Source organism: Sapajus apella, unplaced genomic scaffold (assembly GCF_009761245.1).
Source record: "Sapajus apella isolate SASKATOON/1434 unplaced genomic scaffold, GSC_monkey_1.0 scaffold138, whole genome shotgun sequence".
Lineage (NCBI taxonomy): Eukaryota > Metazoa > Chordata > Mammalia > Primates > Cebidae > Sapajus > Sapajus apella.
The window spans coordinates 1,834,489-1,842,730 of NW_022437078.1; the positions used below are offsets into that span (position 1 = coordinate 1,834,489).

Consider the following 8,242-nt stretch of genomic DNA (forward strand, 5'->3'; position numbering starts at 1 on the left):
TAGCAGCTTTGCTGAGCTGCTGTGGGCTCCGCCCCGCTGCCGAGTGAACTTCCCTGCAGTCCTGTTTACATGGGTGAAATTAGAACTGCTTTGGCGATGGTGGCCCGCCTCTGTTGGGGCGGAGTCTCTGCTGTGGCGGGTTGCCTTGGCAACGGCGGGCTACCTTGATAATGGCGGACGCCCCTCCCCCACAGAGCTGGACCATCCTGGGTTCAGCTGCGCTTGCTGTGAAACTCTCAATCCGGAGTTTCTGGTTGCTGTTCTTTTGTGGGGGTGGGACCAGCTGAGCCTGATCGCCTGGCTCCCTGCCTCAGAGCCTTTTTTAAGTTGGTGTTCCAGTCGCCTGTTGAAGAGGCGCCGGGGTCTGTTTTCCCCTGTGGCCACTCACTGCGCTGGCTTAAACAGCGGCACTGAGGTTTGTGGCCCTTTTTTTTTTGTTTTTTTTGCCCTGGAATCTACTGTCCTGGTTCTCTGCTCAGTCCCCTTTTTGAACCGGCGTGCGGGCGACTTCCCGTGGCTCCAATCGCCAGCCAAAAGGGCCCGCGGACTGGTGTATTTTGTACGGAGAACCGCGGCTCTGGGGCGCCGACAAAGCAGCCGCGCGGGGCAAAGCAGCGGCGCTGGCCGGCACAGCCGCGCTGGCGAGCGTGGAGCTCCTCCGCCCGGGAATTTCCTAGTCTGTGGGCAATAAAAACGCTGTGTCCACTCACCCTCTGCGCTTTCACTGGGAGCTGCAATCCTGAGCTGTTCCTAAATGGCCATCTTGGATCGTCCTCACAAACTCTTAATGTATGTTACTTTATGTTATAGCTATGGTAGTTGCATTACCCTCCTTTTCTCATGCATTCATTCATAGTGTGACTTCTGGGTACCTGGTATTGTGCTGAGTGCTGAAGATACAGCAGATCACAACACCCCTGTCCCCTCCCCAAGCTTAGGCAAAGCCCAGGGAAGCAAGCAAATCATATTTCACAACTTGGGAGAAGCGCTGGGGTGAGATCAAACGTTATACTAGGAGAATAATAGCAGTGATAGGGTGGGCACAAATAGGAGGGTGTGGCTAGGAAAAGTCTGGTTGTAGAGTGACATTTAATTTGGAGTTGAAGAGTGTAAAGGAGCCAGCCATAGGATATGGAGGTGGAGGGGAGAACATTCCAGGCAGATGGAATATCACATAGTAGCATATGTTTAAAGACCTTGGAGCAAGAAAATGCTTTGCTGTATAACGATCTGAAAGAAGAGTTTGGCTGGAGAAAGATGATTGAAGGGCACAGTGGCAGAAGATGTTAGAAAAGTAGTAGCCTTAAAAGTTAGGACTTAAAAGTCAGGTTATAAATTTGGATTTTATTCAGAGGGCAATGCCATGCTGTGGGAGGGTTTGAAGCAGGGAGGTGAGATTACAAATCCAGCTTTGTCCCTTTCTGCCCTTCCCCCAGCACCTGTCACAACACACGGAATATAATTGTTTCTCAGAAAATACTTGTTATATTATTGAATGCTGTGGCTGTGATTGATTTTAGAATTAGCCACATGTCAGCAGGGGATGAATTTGGTCTTCTTTATCAGTTTTTATCCAGCAAGGTAGATAAGTTCATAAAAAGGTAACTTTCTTAGTAATCTCCTGTTTTCAGCTCATTAATCACATACTAAATGATGGCTCTGGTTTTGCTTTAAAAAACAGATGTGATCTCTCTTAAGTATTCTGGATATTTGAGCCTTCATTTAAACCCCACTGAGAGATTTTAATTTTTTTCTTTAACAAAAGAAGTTTGAATTTTTGACATTAAAAAAAAAACAAAAACCACACACACAGAGAAGTGTTATTGTCATCTGAATCACAAAGCATATGTATTTGTAGTGGCTTAGAATATAAGTGGACCTTGGCAATTTGTAGATGAGAAAAATGAAGCCCAGAGAGACTAAGTCCCCTGTGTGCATCATTCAGTCTATAAACACTCGGATTTCCTGGTTCCACCATACCCTGCCATGTTGCAACTCTCATGTTGCTGGGGTGTTTCTCCCCTTTTAGATTTTTTTAAAGGAATTGTCTTGTTCTGTCACTCAGGCTGCAGTGCAGTGGTGCCATCATAGCTCAGTCCATGCTCAAACTCCTGGGCTTGTGATCCTACCTCAGCCTCCCAAGTAGCTAGGACTATTGGTATGCACCATCATGCCTGGCCAATTTTTTAATTTTTAAATTCTTTTTTTAGATGGAGTCTTGCTCTGTCACCCAGGCTGTAGTGCAGTGGTGTGATCTCTGCTCACTCTAACTTAAGCAGGAGCAGCCGTGAACAAACCTCTCGAACACCGAGCTGGGAAGGAAGTGGCTTTTTATTCAGCTGGAAGTCTCAGTAGACTCGCATCTCAAGAACCGAGCTCCCCGACAAAGAAAATCCTAGCCCTTTTAAAGGCTTACCATTCTAGAAAGTACGTGTGAGAGGGTTGTGATCGATGAAGCAGGCGTGGGGTATGTGACTAGGTGGCGGTGTGAGCAAGACTGAGGGAGAAAAATGCTTTCTGGAGGGCGTTTCTCCATATTAGGCCTGCGATCTGTAGATAGGAGTGTGATTAAGGGTAGTTGGTTTGATCTTTAACCTCCAGGTCTTGCTGGTGGCACCGGTTTTGTCTCCTCCACTGACCTTGTGCCTTCTATTTTCAACTTCTACTTCTCCTTTTGAAATGAAAGGCTAAGGGGAAGTGGTCTTAGAAGCTTAAGAGGAAGGGGTCTCCTTCCTCACCCCAGTTTGAGAATCTTACCCCTAACATTAGTGAGAGTTCTTCATCTCTTTCTCATTTTCATTTTCCTGATCCTCTAAAGAAACTGATAATGATTCATATAATATACTTGTGATGTGGTTCTCTGGTTAACTACAGCAGTGATGAATCCTCTAATCATCTGAAGGAACAGGGGGAGCAAACAAGGGAGTAGCAAGAAAACACCTATTATTACAACACGTATGATGAGAGTCTTGAATCCTCCCAAGGATGAGAACCAACCTCCAAACAGGGACTCAGGGTTAAATCCGTGCTATACCTGCACAGGTATGAGTGCCTCTTTGGTCATGTCTCTTACAATATCCTCAACTGCTTGACCCTGGTCGTCTATGTGTAGGCAGCAGTTGATTAGATTGAATTTTCCACAGACTCCTCCTTCAGCTGCTAGCAAATAATCTAAGGCATACTGGTTCTGAGAAATCGTATTTCTCATTTGAGTTTTTTGTCAGGCCAAAATGGACAGAGCTTTGCCCATTCCATCAGTATTTCCAAGACAGCCTGCAACCAGATGATGTGATTGAGCATGTAAATAGAAGTCCAGTATCCCCATGAGCTATCATCCACCCATGCGGCTGGCCCATAATACTTAATAATTCTCTCCAGTGGCCACTCATCATCCTTCCATTGACCTATCTTTAGACTTCTTTTCTCCTGGGTGGAGCAGACCAGATATCCTAACAGCTTACCTGTCTTAACAGGTAATAGGAAAAAAAAAAAAGACTTAATGGAGCCTATGATCTGTCCATCTTTCAGGCAGTTGTACATATGCTCTGTGTCCACATATCCAGTACAACCCAGCCAGGGCCGTCCAGTCTCTCCGACAGTTAGGATGGTTCCAAGCATCCTGTAATTTTGGGAATTTTAGGAGGGAGTTTGTGATTATTAATTCTACTGGGTTACAATGTCCTGAGATGCAGGTGACATTACCCCATGGAATGGTATCCCTCCCTTTACAAGGCAAATGGGATCATTTTTATCATGTTTCCAAGTGACCGAGATGACACATGACCAATACATGTATTCACTGCAGCAGTAGATTTTCTGGCAGATAAACTTGTGCTCTTTTACATAAGTTAGTTCCCATGTGAGGGAACCACAGCCTCCCTCACTGGAATGATAGGCATTGATGGCTGCACAGTCATCAAACCTTAGGGTGACCTGTTTTGGGCTTCCCTTTTCCTCTGTTTTAGCTATTAACTTAGTAGGGCTGTTCCATCACCCTATTATGAGTTTAATTTCGAAAGTTGTATTCATAGGATTGTAGCAGACATCGGGTTGTCCATCCCCTGGGTTACACACCTTATACTGAATACCATTATATAAACAGGTTTTCTTCTGTGTCCCTGTACACTCATAATAACTGTAGAACAAACAAATGGCAGTAACTTTCCATCCTACCTCAGTAACTGGTGCATACACTGAGAGTATTCTCCAAAATCAGTTAATATCCCTACTGTATAAATCCAAATTTTAAGAAGAATCAGTCCCATGATGAGTTTCGTCATGCTTCAGCTGTGTGTGGACCAGCCAGCTTCCCAGATGTGGCTGGAACAAGGCTTATTGTCCTTCTCAAGGTGACTCTTCAGTCATTTTCTGGGTCTGGTTTAACGTTTCAAGTTTCAGCTGCTGCAGGCTTTACACGGCTGTGGTGGATCCAGGCTGGAACTCCCTTTACCTTTATGGCTGTGGGAGTGGTCAGGATCACGGTCCAGGGTCCTTTCCACCATGGTCTCAGAGGGATTACATTCCAGTCCTTTATCCACATGCAATCACCTGGTGAGAAAGGGTGAACTGGGGAGAATAAGCTTACAGGGCATCTTTCATTTACCCAGGTTGAAATATCCTGAGTGATTTTTCCTAGAGCTTGTAACTGTCATCCTAGCTCAATTTCTCCCCATTCCTGAGGAGTTCCTGGGAGTGCCTGCAGTATGGGAGGGGGCCTATGATATAAGACTTCATAGGGGGAATATCCTGCTTTCTTAAAAGGAGCACATCTAATTTTGAATAACACCAAGGGAAGTGCCTGCACCCACTTTAACCTTGTTTCCTGACACATTTTCCCTAAGCTATTCTTAATAGTCGGGTTCATCCGCTCCACCTTTCTGGAACTCTGTGGTTGGTAGTCAGCGTGCAGCTTCCAAGTGATGCCCAATGCTGTTGCCCTTTTCTGGACCAAATCAGCCACACATGCCAGTCGGTTGTCTGAGCTTATGCACAGTGGCAGTCCGAACTTGGGGATGAAATCTCAAAGAAGCACACAGGTTACCTCATGGGCCTTTTCAGTCCTAGTCAGGAAGGCCTCTACCCACCTAGAGTAAGTGCACACCAGGACCAATGAATACTTGTGTCCTCCACACTTGGGCATTTCAGTGAAATCTACCTGGAGATCTTCAAAGGAAGCTGCTCCATAAGCTTGAATGCCAGGGGGAATAGTTGGACCTTGCTTTGTGTTGTGCTGCTGGCATGTAATGCATCGCTGCGCCACAGTTTTGGTCAGGGCCAATAAATGCGAGATGTAAAAACACTGGCATAACAACTTCTCAAGTGACTCTTGGCCTAAATGAGTGGTTTCATGTATGGCCTTTATGACCGTGACCCCTAATAGCTGTGGCACTGCTGTTCTTCCACCTGGTAGCTGGATCCACCCCTCTTTAATTATTTGCCCCTGCTTCTGAATGGAGAAAGTCCTTTTCCTCCCTAGAATAAGTGGAAATCAAGTCAGGTGTGTGGGGAATTACAGGGGCTGTAACTGCTGCTCCGTAAGGAGTAGATGCCGCTTTACAAGCTATTGAATCAGCTCTGGAATTATCCCGGGGCTACGGAGGTACGGGCCCACTGATGTCCTCGGCAGCTCATGACTGTCACCCTTTGGGGCTTCCAAACCGCTGCTAACAACTGCAAGGTTTCATGTCAGTACTTTATTTCTCCCCCTCCCCCCCTGGATTTAACAGCCCTTTTTCTTTGTACAGCGCCCCATGTGCTTGAAGAGTTAGAAAGGCATACCGGGAATCAGTATAAATGTTCACAGCCTTATCTTCACTAGTTCTAGGGCTCAAGTCAGAGCAGTAAGTTCAGCCTTCTGAGCCAAAGGACCCTGAGGCAGTGGCCTTGATTACAGCATCCAGAGTTACCATGGCATAGCGTGCACACCTTTCTCCTTGTGGGTTAACAAAACTGCTTCCATACACATACAACTCCCAGTCTACTACTGTCCACGGTTGATCCCGAAGATCAGGCCTGCTGGAATAAACTGAATTCAAATACTTCAACACAGTTGTGTTCAGCTCCTGGGCCTTCTGACACTGGGAGCAAAGTGGGGGGTTTAAGGTGTTACAGACCTCAATGGTGATGCAGGGATTTTCACAGAGCAGGCTCTGGTATTTGGTTAACTTAGCATTTGTCAACCAATGATGTCCTTTGGTATTCATTAGAGCCACTACTGTGTGGGGTGCTTTGATATTTAAGTTTTGCCCCAGAGTTAGTTTATCAGCCTCTTGTGCTAATAGAGCAGTTTCTGCCAAGGCCCTTAAACATGGGCCCATCCCTTGGAAACTCCATCCACCTGCTTGGAGAGATAAGCTACAGGCCTGGGTCAAGGTCCCACCTTTGTATTGGAACTCCAACTGCCATTTTCTCTCTTTCTGATGCATACAACATGAAGGGCTTTGTTAAATCAGGCAACTCCAAAGGTGGGGCTGACATAAGTTTTGCTTTCAGTTCCTGAAAGGCCTGCCACTGATGGGATCCCCATTCAAAGGGTTCCTTCTCTCCCCCCTTAGTAACCTCATATAGGGGTTTGGCCAGTACCGTGAAGTTTGGAATCCACGATCTACAGAAACTCAAAGCTCCCAGGAACTCCCTCCCCTGCCTTCTGTTCTCGAGTTCTGGCAGGTTGCAAATAACTTGTTTCCTTTCTGCTCCTAGGCTGCACTTGCTGGATGGTGAACCCCAGATATCGCACTTGCTGTTGGCAAATCAGGGCTTTTATTTCAGACACTTTATACCCACAGTCCTCCAGGTGCTGAAGTAAGACATCTGTTCCTTTTGCACACCCAACTGCCATGGGTTGTCCCAATAGAAGGTCATCAGCATATTGGAGCAACACGCAGCCTAAGTCTTTAGCAGGAAACTTCTGGAGGTCATGGGCTAGGGCCTCCCCAAAGATGATGGGAGAGTCTTGAACCCCTGGGGTAGCCAGGTCCAGGTGTACTGGGTGGTTACACCTGTTTCTGGATTTTCCCATTGAAAAGCAAATAGTTTCTGGCTCTCCAAGGCCCATCTAATGCTAAAGAAAGCATTCTTTAAGTCCAAGCAGGTGAATCAGCTATTCTCCGCTGGCAATAATCCCAACAGTATGGGTACAGTTGGGTGCAAAGTCACTGTAGCCTGATCAACCAAACACAAGTCCTGCACTGGCCTGTAGTCTTTGATCCCTGATTTAGGAATAGGCAAGAGGGGGGTGTTCCATGGATACTGGCAAGGAACTATAATTCCATAGTTCTTTCAGCATTTTGGGTGGACCTGAATGCCTCCTAGGGCTTCTCAGGGAACTGGATATTGCTTTTGCCTAACCAGCTGAGTCCCAGTCTTGACCTCAATGAGCACAGGGGCCTGGTTGATTGCCAGCCCTGGCAGATTGTCCTTTGCCCAGAGCTTAGGCCATCGTTTTGCTAAGGCAAGTCCTATCTCCCGGTCTGGTTCAGTTAAGAAGAGCCTCCACTATTCTTTATGAGAAATGCTGAGGGCCATTATGACTCCAGTTTTAGGCAATGCTAGCCATAAAGTGCCACTCTCGGTGAAGGTGATGGTTGTCTGCAGCTTACTGAGCAGATCCCTTCCTAGTCAGGGCAAAGGGCAATCAGGCATGTATAAGAACTGGTGAATTATCTCATGCCCCCTCACTTCAAAAGTCAGAGGCAAACAGAAAGACTGTTTCTCTGACACCCCAGTAGCTCCAACAATATTGGTTGTTTCCTTTGATAGGGAGGCTACAGGGGTGGCTATCACCAAATATTCAGCACCTGTGTCTTTGAGGAAGTCAATGTCCTTGCCCCCACTGTTATCCTGACCATGGGCTCTTTGAGGACAATTGAGACTGGTACCCTTCAGTCCAATGGCCCTTCCATTAGATGGAACAGAGCTCCTTCACTTTTGTCTTAAGCCTTGGGCTTAAGATCTCCCTGTTTTCCTGTCAATTAGGGGCACTTGTCCTTCCAGTGACCCACTTCCTTACAGGAAGCACACTGGTTATGCTGCAGGCATGAGTGATTAGACTGGGTAGCCTTTCAGGAGCCCCCCCCTTTCCCCACCCTTTTGGGGGCACTCCTCTAATATTGGTAGCTATCAAGTCGGCACTTCATCAAGCTTGACACTTGTTTTCTCTATGACTTTCTCTATGTCTTACCGTGTCTCTGTTCACAAACACCTGGTTAGCTATTTCCAATAACTGTGAAGTATTCATGCCCAC

The 8,242-nt window shown here is 46.6% G+C and overlaps 1 protein-coding gene across 1 annotated transcript in view; it reads left to right on the forward strand.

The window, feature by feature from the left end:
- Positions 1-8,242, forward strand: part of LOC116540317 (dapper homolog 3-like) — a 434,808-nt gene that overhangs the window by 48,444 nt on the left and 378,122 nt on the right. The window lies entirely within an intron of this gene.